General features: G+C 45.0%; 1 long non-coding RNA gene across 1 annotated transcript; it reads left to right on the top strand.

Annotated features, from left to right (window-relative positions):
- Nucleotides 1-295: 295 nt before the first annotated feature.
- Nucleotides 296-21,785, top strand: LOC147376561 (uncharacterized). The gene is made up of 2 exons (XR_015161045.1): nt 296-11,435; nt 21,126-21,785. It is a non-coding gene; the product is annotated as an uncharacterized LOC147376561 (long non-coding RNA).
- The last annotated feature ends 221 nt before the right edge of the window (nt 21,786-22,006 follow it).

The following is a 22,006-nucleotide window of genomic DNA, read 5'->3' as shown; positions in this document are numbered from 1 at the left end:
ACGCTTTAGGAGTGTGTCCATGCATTCAGGGGGCAGGGTAATTTGTACTAGGGGTGGTGGTCTGAGAAGCTGGTAGCTGTGTGAATATGTGAATCATGGGGTGTTTGTGAAAGGGGTGGGGTGGGGGGTCCCCAGGATGGGGTGGGGATCCCAGGGCTGGGCAACCACGGCTTCAAGCTTTTCTATCAATATTGATCCAGCCAATCCCTACAGCCTTAGCAGAATGAATCACCCCACTTATTCCGTCAGAGCCAAGCCTCATTCTCAGCCCCCATCAGGGAAGGTGAGTAACTGTCTGAATTATTGCCTGAGTTCATTGTTTGCATTAGTGTTTTCACGTGGCGGGTGAGGGTGGGGCAAGGGGGTAAATTGTGTCTCAGGGTGATGGGGCAGTTGTCATAGTCTGTCCCCTCCAGGCCTGGTGCGGCCAGGCAAGTTCCTCTGTAGGCTCTGGGGACCTCAAAGGGAGACCATATCCTCCTTTTCCTCTTACCTCCGCGCTTCCCTGGGGCCCAGGTTTGCAGCATTGTCTTCTTCCTCCTTGGGGTGGGGATGAGTGGACAGTCTCAAGAGGACTGGAAGCCTTACCTTTTGGTGTCCCTCCTTCTCTAGTGGCCTCTCCTTCCCTGCAGGGTGTAGTGACTGGCACAGCTGGGAACCAGGAAGGGACCCAGGGCCTGCGGTCCCAGGCTGCTCGGCTTTGGTTGCACCCAACACCACCTGGAAAGGTACCTTCCCAGAACCCCAGAGGCCAGCATATTGGGGCGTGGAGCCAGCGCCCTCTTGTGGGCAGAGAGCACGACGCTGCAGACCGGCGGGGTTGGCTTTCTCCAGCCCCTGGGGAGGGGCCGATGGTCGTGGAGTCCTTCCAGGGAAGAAGGACATGCCACTTGGTGCTCAGGGAACGTCAGCCAGGTGATCTTTTGGCTCCTGGCACCTAACCTTTGGACAACAAGATCAGACAAGTCAGTCTTAAAGGAAATCCACCCTGAATGTTCACTGGAAGGACAGTTGCTGAAGCTGAAGCTTCAGTACTTTGGCCACCTGACGTGAAGAGCCGACTCCTTGAAAAAGACCCTGATGCTGGGAAAGACCAAAGGCAAAAGGAGAAGGGGGCAGCAGAGGATGAGATGGTTAGATAGTGTCACCAACTCAACAGGCGAGTTTGAGCAAACTCTGGGAGACAGTGGAGGACAGAGGAGCCTGGTGTGCTGCAGTCTGTGACGTTGCAGAGTCAGGCATGGCTTAGAGGTTGAACAAACACAAACCTAACTTAGTCCTCAAATAAGCAATTCAGCTTCAGCTAAGACACGCCTGCCACCAGCAAGTCAAAGAAAGGAAGGCGGTTTGCAAAGACAAATAGGATCTGAACCCTTCCCTTCCCCTCGCTCAATTTCAGGGCCAAGAAGACTTTCATACAAAGAGGGAGGAGGGGTCATTTCAGCGGGTGAAGATGCACTGCAGGGGGAGGGGCTACTCAGACAAGGCCTTCAGCCCTGCATCTTCAGGGAGCTCTGGTGGGTGGGCAGGCCGTGAGGCCGAAGGAAATCAAGAAACAGGCATGGTTCACCTGCGTTTTAACAGATGTGTCCTTTATCAGCTGTCTTTCCATAGTAGTGGCGGGGAACAGGAACATAGATTTAAAAATAAAACCGCAAACAAATAGCAAATCTTCTGTTTGCTTTGAAGTTACAGTTTTTAAGTTTTTTTTGTGGGGGGCAGTGGGAGGTGACAGCATTTACAATGAAATTTGGTGGGTGGTCTACTCAGAGGCTGGGATTGGGTGTGGAGGGGAGGCACAGACTGGTCATGTTTTATTGCATTTGCTTCTAACTGATGTAAGGTTGGATGTGAAGCCTTTAACTCACGCTGTGGAACAGGGGTCTGGGCTTAGAGAAGGAAATGTTCAGATGTGATCTGGGGGCTTCACACCTTGTCTCTTTGCTGAGGCTGATCCAGGCCTCTGGTGGAAGTGGCCGTGTGTTCCCCCATGCCCCTTGATGAGGCTCCCTTTTCCCTTGCGGTATATAAACAGGCATTAATCCTACAACCTAGTCAGCCTGACTCCCAGGAAGCTGAAACAGCAACATCACAGCCCACGTCTGTAAGCTGGGGCGGGCCCCAATCAAAGGAGTTTAGGACTGAGTCACAATCTGTAACTCTCTGTTCTCTGCCAAGCGTATCCAGTACAGTGGAGAATAAAGCCGCTGTACATTTGTATAGTGCGTTTAGTTTTACAAGGCACTTTCTTATCCATTGTCTTTTGTGGTGCTCAGAAGATTCATGGGTGGTATTAATTATTAACCTCGTTTGACAAGTGAAAAGACCAGTAAAGGAGTAAGTGCCTCCACCCTGGGCAAACTTCAGTTCAGAACTGGGGCCTCTCCAATCTCTTTGCCAGTTCATCAGTGCTTATCGCATCATGACATATTTTGGCTATTTCTTTTTCATGTTTTTCTCTTAAATGTTTTCATTACGTATTGAGAGTGTACCAAATGATTTATAGAAATAATCAGTGAGTTGCCTTGGCATGGATCTTATCCTGGGCTGGGTCCCATTCAAGACCAGACATTCAAAGACTAGTGACAAGGAAAGATGATTTTTCACGACTTGTAAGGAGGGAAAGGGAACCTTTTCTCTTCTTCTGGAATCATCTCCTTGGGAATGTCACTGGCCTGAATCCTAACACCACCCTTTGGAATGTAAATAAAATTTCTCTAGGAAGAAGATAGCTCCAGGAGTCTCCAGTTTTTAGATCCTAGAGATCTCTAAATTCCGAGTCTTCATCTCTTTTGAAGTATAAATACCTAGATAGATAGCTTTGTTTTCTTGATCTCCTTGGAGCTTAACCTTGGGACCTACCACAGACAGTAAGCATTTGACTCGGGAGACAAGTGAAAGAAAAGTGGAAGTGTTAGTTGCTCAGTCGTGTCCGACTCTTTGTGACCCCACGGACTGTAGCCCGCCAGGCTCCTCTGTCCACGGAATTCTCCAGGCAAGTATACTGGAATGGGTTGCTATTTCCTACTCCAGGGGATCTTCCCAGCCCAGGGATCGAACCCAGGTCTCCTGCATTGTGGGCAGATTCTTTATCATCTGGGCAACCAGGGAAGCTGTGGAGCAAAACAGTTTAGTACAGAATGCCTGCAAATGTAATTCTCAAGGCATGTGAGGAGTCCCAGTGTTGGGGGAAGCACACTGACTGGAACCGCCCACCCCAGCCAGGCACCATAGGAACCATTGCATGAGTTGCTTTCCACAGTAGGTCCTGGTAAGGAACACAACACTAATAAGCCATCACCAACCAGAAGAGTTCAGGAAAGGTCAGAAGGGTACACCACGTGTCCGACCACCTGCCAGAATCCTTGATGGCATTCATCTTGGCTGAACAAGGCGTGCACCACCAGCAAGGACTCTGAGTCAGAATGATTAGCTAAAGACAACCCCAAAACTAATCTCAACACTATAAAACCCGAGACTGAGAGCCACATGGCAGAGCAGTCCTTCTGGGTTCCCTGGCCCTACCGCTGTCCGCCTGGGCGCCCCTTCCCAATAAAATCTCTTGCTTTGTCAGCACATGTGTCTCCTTGGACAATTCAGTTCTGAGTGTTAGACAAGAGCCCACTTTTAGGCCCTGGAAGGGGTCCTGCTTTTTGCAACACCAGGAGGCTAGGGCTAGTGCTGGGGAACTGAGATATTCACTGAAGTTTTATTTTCTCGCACTCAAACAACTAATGCTAAAAAACTAGAATGCATTATTCCATAGCTTGTTTATGACCGTATTACTATATATAGATGCAGTCCCATATATAAGAGATGTTTTGTATAATTGCATTATAAAAATAGCATCATGATCTGTATATGTTTTTCTCATTTTATTTTTCTCCATTTATCAATATATCATGAAAATCCTTTCGAGTCAACCTGTAGAGGTCTAAATCCTTCTTTTTAATGGCTGTATATTATTCCATAGTACAGAGGCACCACGTGGTGCTTGCTGCTTCCTATTTCCTATTTCCCTAGTGGTGGGCATTTCCTACCCCCAATTTTTTTCACTATAAACAATAATAATATTGATGAATAAACATCTCTGTATACACATTTTCAAGAACTGATGGTTTTATTTATTTAGTACAGAATCTCAGCAGTGAAATTGCTGGGTTAAAGGGGTGATACATATTTAATTTAAATAGCTATTACTATATTACTTTTCAAAATGGCAGTAACAGTTCCCACTTCCCGCTAGTGGCAAATGATTGAGCATCCTGGACAGCCTTAGGCAGTATCATTTTAAAAAGTTTTAGCTAGTCTGATCGGATCTAGTGGATTTTGAACTACAAGAGCTCTTGTGGGTTCTCAAAGGTGGTTTAGGGGCTGGCCCATGGTGGGGTGATTCTCATGGTGCAGCTCTGACCACTTACCATTTCAGCCAGTGCTGTGCGCTCAGTCGCTCAGTCGTGTCCGACTCTTTGCAGTCATATGGACTGTAGCCCGCCAGGCTCCTCTGTCCATGGGATTCTCCAGGCAAGAATACTGGAGTGGGTTGCCGTTTTCTTCTCTAGGGGATTTTCCCAACCCAGGGATTGAATCCACATGTCCTGTGTCTCCTGCATTGCAGGCAGATTCTTTACCCATTGAGCCACCTGGGAAGCCCTATTTTTGGTATTTTTCATAGACCAGTCTCCTCCATAATGTTTCCTTTTAAGAAAGGGTTCCAGGAATAAAGGGCTCCCCTGGTGGGCTCAGACCATAAAGAATTTGCCTGCAATACAGGAAACTCGGGTTTGATCCTTGGGTTGGGAAGATCCTCTGGAAGAGAATGGCTACCCACTCTAGTATTCTTGCTTGGAAAATCCCATGGACAGAGGGCTACAGTCCATAGGGTCACAAAGAGTCAGACATGACTGAGCCACTAACACTTTCCAGGGGTAAAGGAATGTTTGAAAGCCCTGCTTCTAAACTATGGGTATGCAATTGGTATTGAAGGTTTTGAATGAGGTGGTGATCTGATGAAAGCCTGGACTTCAAAGAGATCTGGAGCCTGTGGAAGAGGCCAGGAAGCTGGCGACCCCTGCGAGTGGGACAATGAGGATCTGACCTGGAGTGCGGCGGGGTGGCAGGAAGAGGGCAGGCAGTTACCCAAAGATGAACCTGTAGGATCTCCTGGATATGTGGTGAGGATGGAGCTGTAGACAAGCTAGGATGCCCCAGGTTGGCACCCAGTGGTTGGCTAGGAGGCCTGTGATGATGATACTCCTGGAGTGAGCACACCAGTCTTCCTGGCACTTTGGGAATTAATTTATAAACCAAGCCGAGGTGGTTAGCAGGGACAGACCCGGAGGAGCCTGAAAAAGGAGCTGGGTAAGGGGTGGTGAGGGGTGTGTAGGGCTGATTGTAGCTCTTCTGGCTTCTTGTAGGAAGGGTGTGGTGGGAGAGCTGGAGGGGAGAAGGGGAGAAAGGGAAACTTTAGTCAGCCACCGGTCATTGCTCAATGGGATGTTCAAGCAGACCCTTGCCCTGCCTGTGTCCTCCCAGAGTCCAGGGGAAAGCACCCCAGGCCCCTATTCAGAGGGAGGGGGAAAGGTGGGGAAGGTCTGGAGGCACCCCCTCACATCTCTCCTTGGGAAGGGTACACTCACAGCCTCAGGAGGCTATTCTCCTGCCTCCAGGCTTCCCTCGTGGCTCAGATGGTAAAGAATCCACCTGCAGTGAAGGAGACCTGAGTTCAGTCTCTGCGTTGGGAAGATCCCCTGAGAACAGAATGGCTACACACTCCAGTATTCTTTCCTGGAGAATTCCATGGACAGAGGAGCCTGGCAGGCTACAGTCCGTGGGGTTGCACAGAGTCTGACACAACTGGGCGACTAACACTTTCACTTTCCAGGTCAACGGTAGGGCTCTCAGGTGGGGAGTCCCATATGGAAGCTCCCTCCCTGGAGCTCTCCTCCTCACGCAGTTCTTTAAGCTTCCAGACCCTCCCTCAGCACACGCCTCTGCTCTCCTTATTTAAGGGTGTCCCAGTATTCAGGCCCTTGGTGCTTTGGGAGCTAACAGAGCTTTTGCCCAGGCTCTGCCCTCTCTGGAGGGTTCAGGGTTGAGGGGAGGCGGTAGAGTTCCAGACTGAGGAGTAGGGTCACCAATCCTGGTTCTTTCCCTACAGCACTTGAAGGCTGTGACCAATTTCCTCACAAATTACCTCGAAGCAGGACTGCTTTTGACTTCCATGAGCTCTAAGTACTTTTGCCTCTGTGAACTCTTTCCTCCATAGGAGCATAATAAAAATCATTTTTTACTACTGTATTGGTGTAAAGACAAATGTGAACCAAAATGGATTCATTATTATATATGCATTATTTGCATATTCAGATTTCTCATACTTTTAAAATAAATGAATTTGTTTTCAAAGCTCTCGGCACAGTGACTTCTGTATCTAATAGGTGCCCCCTATCCAGAGGCTAGCACCTCACCCAGGGACTGTTTTCATTACAAGAAAAATTAGCTGTCTCTCTCTCTTTTTTTAAACAGGTTTATTGAGGAATTGAAATTAGAATCTCTCAGAGACATCTGTGCTCCCGTGTTCTTTGCAGCATTACCCACAATAGTCAACATCTGGGAACTATCTAAGTGAATTTCAGCGGATAAAGATGTGGTGTATATATACACACAATGGAGTATTATTCTGCTATGAGAGGAAAGGAGACCCTGCCATTTGCGAACATGGATGGACCTTGAGGGCGTTAACACATACATCAATGGAACAGAATAGAGTCCAGAAATAAATTCACACTTCTGTGGTCAGTTAATCCACAACAAAGGAAGCAAGAATATACAAAAGGGAAAAGACAGCCTTTTTAATAAATGCTGCTGGGAACACTGGACTAGGTGTGTAGACAGGGAGGAACCTAACACACTCTGATAAAATTTCTCTCTGTGTCTCTTTATCTTTAAATGACCCAGCAAATATTTGTTTACCAAACATTTGCTTTTCTATCTCCATGGGAATTACCTTCTTCCCCTTTGAAGTCCGAAACCACTACCGCCAACATCTTATTTTGTCTTTCACTGAAGATGGTATTTAAGATGAGTGTTCTGGCCATTTTGGTGAGTTACTCAGTTTTTCTGGGTCTCTCCCATGTATCCATGTTATCAAACTTTTGATTTTCTCCTTTTAGTCTGTCTCAGGTCAATTTAATTCTTAGACCAGACAGAAAAATGTTAGGCAGGTAGAGGGTATGTACATTATAGATATGGTATTTTTCTATCTCAGAATCATATTGCCAAAATTAACTTGAAAAAGTACTCTATGTAATTGGTTTAAAAGTAAGTAGTCACAGGAGTTTCCCGGTGACCTAATTGTTAGGATCTTGGGCTTTCAATGCTGTGGCCCGGGTTCAATCTCTGGTCGGGCAACTGAGATCCGGCAAGCCATGTGGCATGGCCTAAATAAATAAATGCAACCAGTTACAGATTAAATATTTCCAAAGCTCAAAAGTATAATAGAAACTAACTCAAATGTTTTCAAGTTCACATGATATAGGATTAATCATTGGTAAGTAAATAAAAGCAAGTTTAAAGGTACTGGTTTAATTAAAATAAGAGCGTCTTTAGAGTTATTAGCATTAAATGTAAAATTTTATAATATATTCAGTTCAGTTCAGTCGCTCAGTCATGTCCGACTCTTTGTGACCCCATGAATCGCAGCACACCAGGCCTCCCTGTCCACCACCAACTCCTGGAATTCACTCAAACTCATGTCCATTGAGTCGGTGATGCCATCCAGACATCTCATCCTCTGTCGTCCCCTTCTCCTCCTGCCCCCAATCCCTCCCAGCATCAGAGTCTTTTCTAATGAGTCAACTCTTCACATGAGGTGGCCAAAGTACTGGAGTTTCAGCTTTAGCATCATTCCTTCCAAAGAACACCCAGGACCGATCTCCTTTAGAATGGACTGGTTGGATCTCCAAGGGACTCTCAAGAGTCTTCTCCAACACCACTGTTTATAAGCATCAATTCTTCTGCGCTCAGCTTCACAGTCCAACTCTCACATCCATACATGACTACTGGAAAAACCATAGCCTTGGCTAGACGGACCTTTTTTTGGCAAAGTAATGTCTCTGCTTTTCAATATGCTATCTAGGTTGGTCATAACTTTCCTTCCAAGGAGTAAGCGTCTTTTAATTTCATGACTGCAATCACCATCTGCAGTGATTTTGGAGCCTCCCAAAATAAAGTCTGACACTGTTTCCACTGTTTCCCCATCTATTTCCCATGAAGTGATGGGACCAGATGCCATGATCTTAGTTTTCTGAATGTTGAGCTTTAAGCCAACTTTTTCACTCTCCTCTTTCACCTTCATCAAGAGGCTTTTTAGTTCCTCTTCACTTTCTGCCATAAGGGTGGTGTCATCTGCATATCTGAGGTTATTGATATTTCTCCCAGCCATCTTGATTCCAGCTTGTGCTTCTTCCAGTCCAGCGTTTCTCATGATGTACTCTGCATATAAGTTAAATAAGCAGGGTGACAATATGCAGCCTTGACGTACTCCTTTTCCTATTTGGAACCAGTCTGTTGTTCCATGTCCAGTTGTAACTGTTGCTTCCTGACCTGCATATAGGTTTCTCAAGAGGCAGGTCAGGTGATCTGGTATTCCCATCTCTTTCAGATTTTTCCACAGTTTATTGACTTAGAAAGATGTAAATCTATTTAAAGGTCTAAAGATAGTTTCCAAGATCTTTCAGGAATGTAACGCTTTAGTTTTGCTAAGTTAAATGATGGAAATTCCTTAGATGCCTAGATTATTTCCAAATAAGATAAAATGCTGAAACATTAGTTGCTAAATAAGCCTGAATTTACTTACTTTTTTCTTATTATTGAAAAACTAAAGATGTTTGGGTCTATTAGAAAAATGTTATGTACCACTGAAAAAAAGTTATGCTATGAGGAAATGTATATTTTTAGAAATTATAAAATGTATAAGTTTGCCAAAGAAAAAATACTGGTATAACAGTCTTCAATTGGTTGCTTCCTACTTTTAAATAGAAATTAAGGTTTCTAAGGGTTAATAATTCTAATTAACATATGTAATTAAAGTTACTAAAATTAAGAAGGAAAACACTCTCATATGCAAAGAAATTTTAGAAGTATAAAGTTATGGAAATGCATTTTGTTAAGGGAAAAGAAAGTAATTTTATACTGAAGAGAGGTTGAGAGAGAGAGGAGAATGGGACAAAATTCTGAATGTAAAGAATTAAATTATAGAAGATTTGTGGAAAAGGAACCTTGGAAAAAAGAGTTTTATATTTGGTCAAGGTGGCTAAGATTAAAATGAATTTAATTAAGTGAATGAGTTTTAATAAAGAAGTAAGCTGATACAAAATTAGAATCTGGCTTTCTCTCTCTAATAACAGGAGAGCATTTTCTTGGAATATTGATCTATTTTGAACTTGGGCCATGGCAGTTAAAGTGCTGAGTCCTAACCACTGGAACACCAGGGAATTCCCTATCGATTTGTTTTGGTAACAATTGTACAAATTTTTTTACCTTTTAAGTATTAATAATATGTTATAACTTTCTGTATTTGTCTTTGAAATCTTTTATTGAAACTTTGGTTAAATGGATAAGTATTGTTTCACAGTGACTTATGATCCTATTTGACCAAGTGTGTAAAAAATCTTTGATAAAATTTCCCACATCAAATGCTAAATAAAGCCCTTTTGACTGCTAGCTAACTTAGAGAATCAAAGGGCCCCTGAAACATCTCCAAAAGAGATATTAAACTAATTAGTCTCATTCATCATGTTAAATTACATGCAACACATTATCAAATAAATAATGATAAATCTACTTAGGTTATATTGTATGGATAAATGTCATTAACATAAATATGCTAGAAATTGTATAAGATTCATAAAAGTTGGATATGTCCTGTTATGTCATCAATTATATTTCTAGTTATTATGTTCAAATGTTGTATGTCACAGAAATGACCAAATATCTTTTTCAATTGCATTGTCATCAAATCTTTAATGTGGCATTTAAAGTCTTTTGGCATTTAAAGACAGTTATTATCTTACTCTGATGTTTTGGGGGAAATGCTTTAAGCTTCATAGATAGGACATTTTTTAAAAAAACAGACAAGTTTCTGATGACTTTTAGATAATACCAGTGAAACTAGGTAAGAAATTACAGAACTCTAACGAAAACACTGATGGCTTTCTGAATATACTAAAAATACTAACAAAAGATCAAGATCAACAATAATTAATTATATGGGACTAAAATGAACTGATGAGTACAATTCTAATTTGTATAACTTTTTGTCTGGAATATTCAGTTCAGTTTCAGTTCAGTTGCTCAATCGTGTCCGACTCTTTTCGACCCCATAGACTGCAGCACACCAGGCTTCCCTGTCCATCACCAACTCCGGAAACTTACTCCAACTCATGTCCATTGAGTCAGAGATGCCATCCAACCATCTCATCCTCTGTCGTCCCCTTCTCCTTCTGCCCTCAATCTTTCTCAGCATCAGGGCCTTTCCAATGAGTCAGTTCTTTGCATTCAGTGGCCAAAGTATTGGAGTTTCAGCCTCAGCATCAGTCCTTCCAATGAACACCCAGGACTGATTTCCTTTAGAATGGACTAGTTGGATCTCCTTGCAGTCCAAGGGACTTTCAAGAATCTTCTCCAACACCAGAGTTTAAAAGCATCAATTCTTCAGTGCTCAGCTTTCTTTATAGTCCAACTCTCACATCTATACATGACGACTGGAAAAACCATAGCTGGGATATTACTGATTTTTTAATCTTTGTTTTCCAGTTATAAGGACACCTTTCCTTTTAAGCTAACTATGACTTAACAGCTATTTGGTAAATTATACCTTTGTAAGGACAGTTGAAATATTTATTTTTTTCTCTCTCCCTGGTCCTTTTAGAAGTTGGCACCTCTTAGTGGGTGTTCTTATTTTCACAGTAATACGTGTGTGTGAGATAAGTTGCCTTAGTCGTGTCCAACTCTGTGAGACCCTATGGGCTGTAGCCTGCAGACTCCTCTGTTCATGGGATTCTCTAGGCAAGAATACTGGAGTGGGTTGCCATGGCCTCCTCCAGAAGATCTTCCTGAGCCAGAGATCGGCGGACCGCGTCTCTGATGTCTCCCCTCCTCATTGGCCGGCGGGTTCTTTACCGCTAGCGCCACCTGGGAAGCCCTGGCAATATAATTATTTAATATATATTTGCTAAGAATCTGTTCTCCTTCTAATAGGACACAATTGGAAACACAATTATGAAGACTTTGGCTGGAATATCATATTTGAAGGAGACATGCATAGAATCAGATGTGACAGCTTTAAGGAGCTAAGATTGATGTTATTGAGTCTTAAAGCCCCTTGGAAAAATAGTCTGGAACCTTCCTTACAGGGTTCCCAGCAGTCTTACCAGGTGAGTAAGAATGGTCACTTCCTGGCAGGCACAAGAACCTCAGGATATTTGGGGGACCTCAGACAGAGAGGAATTCACCCAAATTTGTAGGGATCACAGGCAAGTCTGATGGCAGGTTGTTGGCGTGGTTTCCTGACCTCGGAGGCGTTTAAAAGTTCACTCTGGAGATTTCTTATGAAAAGTTCTCAACAAGCTGATTTAAAAGAGCCTATTGGTCAATAGCTATTCTTGCTGGATTTATGTTAAATAATCAGACCAAGTTTAATGAAACTAAATTTATTTTGCAAATATGTTAGTCTTAATTGGCTATCTTGTTTAGAAATGAGGGTGATTTTAGAAAAAAAATTGTTTCAACAGAAACTATAGTAAATAGTTGTAGATTTTAATTAATTAATTAATTTTGGCCACACCACGAGGCTGGACTTTCCTGTGTATATATGTTATTAAACTTCTGTTTGATGTTTTCCCGTTAATCTGCCTCATGTCAAGTTAATTCTCATACCAGCCAGAAGAACCGAAAAGGGCAGGGAACATTTTCTTCCTCTCTGACCGAATACACTGGTGATTGCCAGGGGAGGGAGATCAGGGGAGGATGAATGAAATAGTAAGGGAGATTCAGAGGCAGAAACTTCTAGTTGTGAAATAAAATGTGAAAATTATAAGTAAAATAAATGTGAATGGAATAATGTGAAAATAAATGTGAAAAGCAAATGTGACATTATATCCCCATGGGGATATATATACAGTGTAGGGGACACAGTCAATAATATTGTAATAATTCTGTATGGTGATAGATGAAAATTAGACTAATTGTGGTAATCGTTTTATAATGTAACATTGAATCACTATGTTATACACCTGAAACTAATATGATATTGTAAACCAGTTATACTTTAATTTAAAAAAGAACAATTTAAAAAAGCAATCCTCATCAGTGGTGCTGTCCTTGAGCTGTGAATGTAACTTTGTGGACAGTTTGACAGTTACTGAAGGTGCTGTCATCTTCATCTAGACTGAGAGGGGTGAGGGGCAGCTGGTTCCATCTCCTAATGACCCCATTTCTTAAAAAAAAAATTTAATTTATTTTTTGTCTGTACTGAGTTTTCATTGCTTTGTGTCGGCTCTCTCAAGTTGCTGTGGTGGGGGAGGGTGCCATTCTTTATTGCCATGCGGAGGCTTCTCCTGGCCGTGGCCTCTCTCCTCGTGGAGAACAGCCTCTAGGCACGCAGGCTTCAGTAGCTGCGGCTTGGGGAGGTAGGAGGGGGGCTCCGGAGCTCAGTAGTTGTGGCAAACAGACTTAGTTGTCCCAAGGCATGTGGAATCTTCCCAGACCAGGGATCAAACCCGTGTTCCCTGCATTGGCAGGTAGATTCTCAACCACTGTACCACCAGGGAAATCCTCATTTCTTGCTTAATTTGAGATGCTTTTGAATTTCTTTTCGGGGCCTCCTGTCTTTGTTGTTTGTTGTAAGGTACAGTTTCTGTTTTAAAGAATATACATTCAGTTTGCTTTGCCTTCCTTGTGCTGTGCTTAGTCACTCAGTCGTGTCTGACTCTTTGCAACCCCATGGATTGTTGCCTGCCGGACTTCTCTGTCCATGGGATTCTCCAGGCAAGAATACTGGAGTGGGCTGCCATGCCCTCCTCCAGGGGATCTTCCCAACCTAGGGATTGAACCCAGGTCTCCTGCATTGCAAGCAGAGTCTTTACCATCCGAGCCACCAGGGAAGCCCTTGTCTTCCTTATTGCCTTCATATATGAATATGGATGATAATTTGGAGGAACTGGTATCAATTTTGGTACTAAAATGTCCATCATCCTTTGCTCAGGGATAAGAAGAATTATTTTTTACTATGTTGATTGCCATTTTCTGTCACCTTTTGCAGATTATGGAGGTATAGAAAAATGTTTTCTAATAGAGTTAATCTTTGTTTGAGTTGAAATTTTAATGTAACCTATAATTCTTAGGTACACTTCAATATGAAAATGGTTAGGGTTTCAGGTTTTAAAAAATATTGAATTAATGTCAATATTAATATTGACAAAATACTAATAGTTTGGTACCTAAGAATTACACAATGTACCAGAATACAGAAATATATAAAACAGGCATTATGATCACTTATTCTTTAAAATAAACGAGCAAGCAATCAAATTCCCAACCAAGCAGGATACTCCTCTGCCTGCCCTCACTCTCTCCGGGAAGGAAGACTACATTTGCCTCCAGGAATGAGTAAAAACTTTAAAAAAATTCTTTTAATTTTATATTGGAGTATAGTTGATTAAGAATGCTGTGATAGTTTCGTGTGTACAGCCAAGTGATTCAGTTACTCATTTACATGCATCTATTCTTTTTCAAATTCTTTTCCCATTTAGGTTGTTACATAATTCTGAGCAGAGCTCCCCCTGTTATACAGTAGGTTCTTGTTGGTTATCCATTTTAAATACAGCGGTGTATACACGTCAGCCCCCAGTTCCCTAACTATCCCTATCCCCCTGGTAACCATAAATTTCTTCTTTAAGTCTATGAGTCTGTTTCTGTTTTGTAAATAACTTCGTTTGTATTATTTCTTTCCAGATTCTGCTCATAGGATATTTCTCTTCCTCTGTCTGACTTCACTCAACACGATAATTTCTAGAGCTATCCATATTGCTGCACATGCATTATTTCACTATTTTAAATGGCTGCTGAGTAATGTACCATTGTATATCTGTACCGTGTCTTCTTTGCCCATTCCTCTGTCACTGAATATTTAGGTTGCTTTCATGTCTTGGTAAACAGTGCTGCAATGAACACTGGGGTGCATGTATCCTTCCAGATCATGTTTTTCTCTGGATATATGCCCAGGAGTGGAATTGCAGGATCACAGGGTAGTTCTATTTTTAGTTTTATAAGGAACCTCCATACTGGTCTCCATAGTGGCTGTACCAATTCACATTTCCATAAACAGTGTAGTAGGGCTCCCTTCTCTCCATTTCCTCTCCAGCATTTATTATGTGTGAATTTTTTTTTTTGAAGATAGCCATTTGAGTCAAAACTCTTTTAGTGCCTCCCCCTTCCCCTACAAAAAGAAAAGACAAGCATTTCTACTCTCTTACCAAAATTTCCTACAAGTACATCATTTCCACTTTACTGGTGACACACAGTTCCTTCCTGTTGATGTTCCACATTTGCTAGTGTCCCTTAATTTTGGACATTTAGATGGTCCTTTCCTCCTCCCAGTTACAGATCACCTATGGTAAATATATTAATAAATATAGATTTAAATTGTGAGTTACTCTCAAGAGTGTGAATTATTACCAGATTGTAATTAGTTCTGAGGCTCACACCCAGCTCTAGCTTGTGATTTTATGTTCTGAGAAGGGTCCTTGCTCACAGCTCAGAGCATTTGTTTAGGAACACACAAAAGTATGACCCAAAACTTGATCAGGAAGTTGCTGAGTTTGGTAAGTAAAAACCTTCCTAAGAAACTGGGAAGAGCCTTAAAAAAAAAAAAGTATGTGTGTATGTTTGCCCTGAATTTGGGGGGAAAAAAAAAATTCCACCTCCTTCCTTTTCTGATCTCTTATTTGAGGTCAGAGTGGGGTTGGGGTGAGGGGGGCGGAGAGGCTGGCAATGATGGAAACCAAGGGATCAGGCTGTGCCAGGGTCTGGAACCTGGAAGATTTTCCTTTTCACCACGTGGTGGGAAGGCTCTGACCAGCCTTGTGACAGTCCAATTACCAGTCCTCTGGTGCCCCCTGCTGACCATTCAGTCTCCACTCAGCGTGGTCCTGTATACGGGGAAGCCTGAGAGGTCTGGGATGGTGAGATTTTGCCAACAGATTGCCTGGAAGAACCTGATGGCCAGATGTCTTGATCAGAAGCCAGACCCTTCCTCTTTAGTGCTGAGTCACACGGCTCTGCTAATGGGGAGCCCTACAGTATAAGGAAAAATTGAGTTAGACCCGGTTTGTCTTCCACATTGCTGTCAAATTTGTCTTTCTGGCTAATAAAGCTGATTCTGCAGCTTAAAATCCTGTATTGACTTCTGCTATGGGCTGAATGTTCCTTTCCCCCAAATTCATATGTTAATCCCCAACATGATGATATTTGGAGGCTGGGGCCTTTGGGAAATAATTGGGTTTGGATGAGGTCATGGGGGTGGAGCCCTCAGGATGGGATTGGTGCCCTTATAAGTGCCCTCTGCTGGTAGAAAGGAGCACTGCACACATGCTGGATACTTGCCCTGGTCCCTAGATCTTGCCGTGTCCATCCCATGATTTGTCCAGGCAATTTCTTCTGTCTCTCGGGAAACCCACTCCAGGCTCAAGTGTCACCTGCTTTGTGACATGTTAGGTCTCTGCTCTTAACTCCCATAGCACCTCTTACACCTGTCTATATTAGTCTGGCTACAACTTAGTGGAAACACCTGCATATAAGCCTCTTCTCCTTCATTTCCCCTTCCTTCCATCCCCTCTCCTGATACTCACACTTGGAGCTACTCAGAGCGAGGGACCGTGTCATCCTTATCTTTATTTTAGCACAGAGCCTGCCACCTAATAAGTGTCCCATACATCTTTGTCGGATGGATGGACACACTTCTACACTCAGGAAGGATGTGGGATAAAGGGCTAGGAATGGGGGACTGCACAAGAATTTTTACATAGAACTCGGAGCCACACAACTTGAAGCTGGAGAACAAGTTCAGCTCTGAGGCAGGGGGATGGAGGAATTGATTAGTCAAGATCAGGCTTAACACGTGGGTTCTGAGTCTGCACATACCAAGCAGAGGGTTTCCATGAGTTACCCTTTCAGAAACATGGCTGAGGGGTGGCGGGCAAACACAGCTATGGGTGGGCATAGACCTGGAATTCCACTCTCATGGAAATGCCAGAAGGACCACGAGGAACCCAGGGTGTGTTCACTGCTGTGTCCCTCATTCCCAGCGCCGTATGGGGTGCAGAGCAGGTGATTCACGAAACATAACCAGCTTATTGAATGCTCTGCACTCAGTGAAGTATAGATGAAAATGAATCTATTCCCTCCAAATGCTCTCCGTTAAACCTGATTTCTCATTCTTCTCTATCTGTGGAGGAAATCTTGCAGCTCTTAATTTTCAGGAAGTGAAAAGTTGAGTCCAGACTTCCATCTCTCATCCCAGTGAGAGCCCTTGGCCTGCCTGGTGGGGGCCGAAGAGGGGTGGGGGTGGGGTTGTGGGGTAGGGCGGTGGCCTCTTCACTGCTCCCACCTGCCCTTTCACCCTCCTTCCCTGCTCACCATGTCACCTCTGGCACTTCTAGGGGGACAGAGACAGGAGAGACAAGGGGTCACAGAGATCTCAGTGACCAGGGCACACATCAGCTGGCCTTGGAGTCCTCATGGGTGGGGGCTCCAATGCTGACTCTCTCAGGGCGAGGGTAACTTTTGTGGGTTTGTCAGAACCCCCCTACATTGATCCTTTACAGCATCTCAGCTCTACTCTGCTCTGACATCCAGCAGAAGTCTCCATGCAGGCCCTCATTTGGGGTCCCTCCATCCTGGAGGCAGGCCCCCTTTGGTGGGGGTCTGGCCATAGGACCCCAGCAATTGCCCCACAATTGCGGGAGGGCAATCTCACCCCTTGGCAGGCATCTCTCCATACCTGCTGTTGGAGCAGCCAGCCTCTTGCCTGGAGGGTTCAGGTGTCCACAGGACACAGCCCATTCCCTGAGAGGCTCTCACTTGGCTTAAGGGGAAGGAGAAGCACCTTGCCCTCCACCTCTTTGGGGTGTCTCCACCACCCTGCCTCCCTCCTGTCTCTGACTGACCCCAGCCTTTCCTTCCCCTGAGTCGAGGGATAGGTAAAGACATTGCCTTTTTGCTTCACCTCCTTCCTAGGAAGTACTCCATAGTTGGTCAAGAGCCTCTCTTTAGAATGTGTAGAAACTTAACCCTTTGACCTCAGCCTGTGGCCTCCGTCAAAAAGAAGACAGTTGAAAAAGTTCCATTGTTTTTTTTTAACATCCTGTTATGTCAAGGTTGTCGGACAACAATCAGCATCAAGGCCTCAAAGAACAAAGAACTTCATTTGGGCTCTTAAGACCTGCAGTCTGGAGGCACAGATTGGGGTCAACCAGAAAGAGTGTTCTGAGGAAGAGACAGTCAGGGGCTCACAAAGACAAAAGCCACAAATCTGTCCTCTGACACAAGGAAGGAAGTATTGTCTTTAAGGGATAGGCTGTCGTGAGTTATTTTAGGGTAAGTGTCCGATAAGTATCTTGGAACATCGAGCAGATGCTCTGGATGTCTTTGTGAAGACAATGAAAGGTTAAAAGGTCAGTTTCCAGATGGGCTGAGACGTGCATAGGTCTCAGTCCCTCAGTGGCCTCTTGGCTCCATTTTAGGGCGTTCTCTTAGCAACACTGACTCTAGGGTTTGTGGAATGAATAAAGGGATGACCAGGAAGCTTCCTGGGTCAGCCATGAGGTGGCAGGAGGGCAGCGAGGGGGGCCCAGCTTGGATCCCCAGAGTAGACTGGGACCTGAATGCTGGCTCTGTCATTTCTTGGTTGTGTTTTGGGGACAGCTGCATATTCTCTCTACAATTGGCTCATCTCTAAATAGGGATAATTATAGAAGCCACCATACAGGGTTAGGATTAATGAGATGATGTAGACTAACGAGAACTCAAGTGGTGCAGTGGTAAAGAATCTACCTGCCAATGCAGGAGATGTGGGTTCGATCCCTGGGTCAGGAAGATCCCCTGGAGGAGGAAATGGCAACTTGCTCCAGTACTCTTGCCTGAAGAGTCCCATGGACAGAGGAGCCTGGCAGGCAACAGTCCATAGGGTTGCAAAGAGTTGGACATGACTGAGCCACTTAGCACATAGATTAATAGATGATGAAGTCTGCAAGAGAGTCTTCACTCTGGTAGTAATACATTTGTTGGGGTTATTGTTCCTCAGAGGCCAGGGGTGGCTTTGTCAGCAGGCTAAGGGTGGGGTTGGGGCTCAGGTTTGGTTGGAAGCAGCAGGAGGAGAAGAGACAGGGAGTGAGGAATTCAGTCCAGAGGGGAAGCCAGTTTCCAGCTCCTGGATTGGGCAGCTGTTGGAGGAGAAAGTCAGAGATGAATCCCCACCTTCCTAGCCACCCTCCGCCTCTCAACTCACTCAGCCTGGTTGCAGGCAATCTGCACTTCCTTACTGTGTGGGGAGGACCCACTCAGCCCTGAGCTGGGTCCCTGGAGAGTGGCCCTGGTGGGCAGGAGAGAGGGTCCTGTTCCCTCCGAGCCCCAGACCAGGTCCTCTCCTCCCCCTTCCTCTCTGCTGGGTCAGCCCCTCCTCCCTGCCCCAGGACCTGGGCCCTCATGGCTGACTCATGTGCTCTTGGGGTTCTCTGGCCAAAAAATTCCACAGCCTCCCCTCTCTGGTCTTGGAAATGGAAACTCTTCTTCATGGAGCTGGTGTAGGAAGCCAGCTGCGCAGAGCTGGCAAGTCAAACTGGACCACATGACCGGCGAGAAGGGCTCAGTAAGGTCAACTGCCCCATGAAGGCCCATGGAGGCCAGTTGGCTCTTGGTGTGCTTGCTGCTTTCATTTTCATGCACGCAGGTCTGAACACTCTCTCTTCCCCTTCTGAGGAACTTTCCTTCCCCACTCTCACTTCATTCTGGCTGTGCTCCCAGTTATACCGCTTTACTCCTACAAGCTGCAGTGGGTGCGTGAACGCAGGCTGGCTGGTCCGACAGCCTTGTCCCCTGGCGCTGCGGGCCCTGGCTGACCTGCTGTGCTCAGTCGGAGGAGACACCTGGTGGCTGAGGGTCGACGACCACGCTGACCTGGATGCAGTGTGGCTTTGCTACGGGAGTGATACAGCAAGAGGGGGCTCAGAGCCGAGAGGACATTGTGCCTGAAACTAGGGGTCAGGTCCAGGTGACGCGGTTTCCTGAAGGTCAGCTTTTGATCTTGTCACTCTGGAGTTTCAGTGTGACAAAGTCGAAAACATGAGGGGGAATTGGAAAACTTCAGAGAACAGCTTCCAGCCTGAGATCCTCTGGAATGTCTTATCGGGTGGAATTTTTGGGGTCTTTTCCAATAAAAACAAACTACACAAATGAGGTGTCAAAATGCTCTTTTCTTCAAGCCTCAAATCCAGCTCTTGTGGACGATGTCAGCCTGGCCACAAGATTATTGAAGGGCAGACATGTGACCTTGTTCAGTTGCTCTGTTGTGTCCGACTCTTCTTTTTTGTTAAATTTATTATTATTATTATTTTTTTGTGTCTGACTCTTTGCAACCCCGTGGACTGCAGGACACCAGGTTTCCCTGTCCCTCACTATCTCCTGGATAGTGTGTCCATTGAGTCGGTGATGCCATCAAACGATCTCCTCTGTCACCCCTTCTCTCCTGCCTTCAATCTTTCCCTGCATCAGGGTCTTTTTTCAATGAGTTGGGGCTTCCCATCAGGTGGCCTAAGTATTGGAGCTTCAGCTTCAGCTTTAGCATTAATCCTTCCAGTGAATATTCAGGGTTGATTCCCTTTAAGATTGAATGGTTTGATCCCCTCCAACACCACAGTTCAAAAGCATCAATTTCTTGGTGCTCAGTCTTCGTGGTCAACTCTCACATCCATGCATGACCACTGGAAAAACCATAGCTTTGACTAGACGGGCCTTTGTTGACAAAGTGATGTCTCTGCTTTTTAATACGCTGTCTAGGTTTGTTATGGCTTTTCTTCCAAGGAGCAAGTCTTTTAAGTCATGGGACCCAAACTGGGCCAATCGGGGTCCTTTCTTGGGGGAAGGATGCTAGAGGAAGAAAGCTCTCATTGCCACACATATGTGATAAAAGCCGTCTGTCTTCTCATGGAGGAAGTCCTCCTAGGCAGAGGAGAATGGGATCTTCTAAGAGAGACAGGGCATCAGTGGATCCATCACCTAGAAAACAGGTGATATCATTTGAGTCTTGGCATTTCTCTGTATCCTCTAGTGATATGAGGTTTTTTTCCCCCTGAAGCTACATTTAGTTTTGTTCTTTTCAGTCAGAAGAGTCCTCATAAGACATACCTTCAGAACCCCTGCATTCATACTCTGTCACAGCAACTTATATCCTTGGTGGTTCTGCCCACCCCAACCCCAAACTCCTTGGGCCACTGTCTTTTGTCCACCTCCCCCCTCCCCACATACACATACAGTCGAGGATAATTAAGAGATAACTACTGTATTAATGTCTTCTCCTCCCATTTGGCTCTGCAAATGACTCTGTGAGGCAGATGGGCTGGCCAGGTCAGCTGTACTCCTACTTTACGGATGAGGAGACGGGCTGAGACAAGTGAAGTTCGGGGCCTGTGGCTCAGGGCTGGTGGTGGGGCTGAGACACATGTTCTGGTGCTGGATGGCATTGCAGAAGGGAGGGAGGTGGACTTTCAAAGGGCAGTTAACTTCTTTGAAACTTAGTTTCTTCAGCTGAAAAGTGGGGATAACATGATCCACCCCACAAAGTTGCCATGAGATTGCAAAGAGAGCTTCTGGTGAAAAGGGGTCTGGGCTGCATCCCCTGATACCATCATGTTCTTATAGAATGACTCATGACAGTTAGGCGTGTGTGCATGCTCAGTTGCTCAGTCATGTCTGACTCTTTGCAACCCCGTGGATTGTAGCCTGCCAGACTCCTCTGTCCATGGAATTTTCCTGGCAAGAACACTGGAGTGAGTTGTCATTTCTTCTTCCAGGGAATCTTCCAGACCCAGGGATTGAATCTGAGTCTCCTGCACTGGGACATGGATTCTTTACCACTATGTCACCTGGGAAACCCTTCATGGAAGTAGAGAGAAAGACAAAATCTCTACGGACAACAAGTATGAAATATGAGGAAGAACGAGGGCTGAGGAAATCTGGCAGCACTCTCCTCTGTCTTCTCTCAGGAGAGCTTCTTCTGCTTGTGAAAACAAGAGAGACATTTGTTATCTGAGCCATGGGTCCCAAACTGTAGCATGCATCAAAATCGCCCGAAAGGCTTGTTAATACACAGATCGCAGAACCATCTGAGTTTCTAATACAGTAGGTCTGGTGGGGCTGAGAATTTGCATTTATCACACGTTCCCGAGTGCTGCTGCTTCTGCTGTTTGGTGGACTGCACTTTGAGAACCACTGTCCTCAAGGGTCTTCTCTGCAAGGGCTCGGAGCTGGAGTTGGGGGCCCTTGGTGGTCTTCCCTCTTCTGGCTCCACTGAGTGATACCCCAAGCCCTCCCACTACTTAGGCTGCTGGACCAGAGTCACTGGTGGCTTTAAGTTAGTGCAGAACCTGAAAGGACATTGGTGTCACATTTTTGGTGCTTGCATTTTAAAGAGTTGGGCTAGAGATAATAAAGAAAATAAAGATTTGGATGCATATGTAATCCTTCCCTAAGACCCCTCCTCCAAACCTCAAACCCTGCACCTCCCAACCCCCAAGGAGCCAGGGCAATGACTGGGTGGGATTGGAGTGCAGGAGCAGACAGAGGTCACTGAGGTTACAGAACAAGCTCTGGTCCTGAGATGGTGCCTCTTGCAGCTGATCAGGGCCAGCATCTGCTGGTTCAGTAGGAAGGTGGCCCTGGGCCTGAAGACTTG

The sequence above is a fragment of the Bos grunniens genome, chromosome 3, assembly GCF_055505025.1.
Source record: "Bos grunniens cultivar Pamir isolate PY7600 chromosome 3, Bosgru_T2T1.0, whole genome shotgun sequence".
Lineage (NCBI taxonomy): Eukaryota > Metazoa > Chordata > Mammalia > Artiodactyla > Bovidae > Bos > Bos grunniens.
Note: the sequence above shows the minus strand (reverse complement) of the source record. Positions and strands in the feature narration are given on the sequence as shown.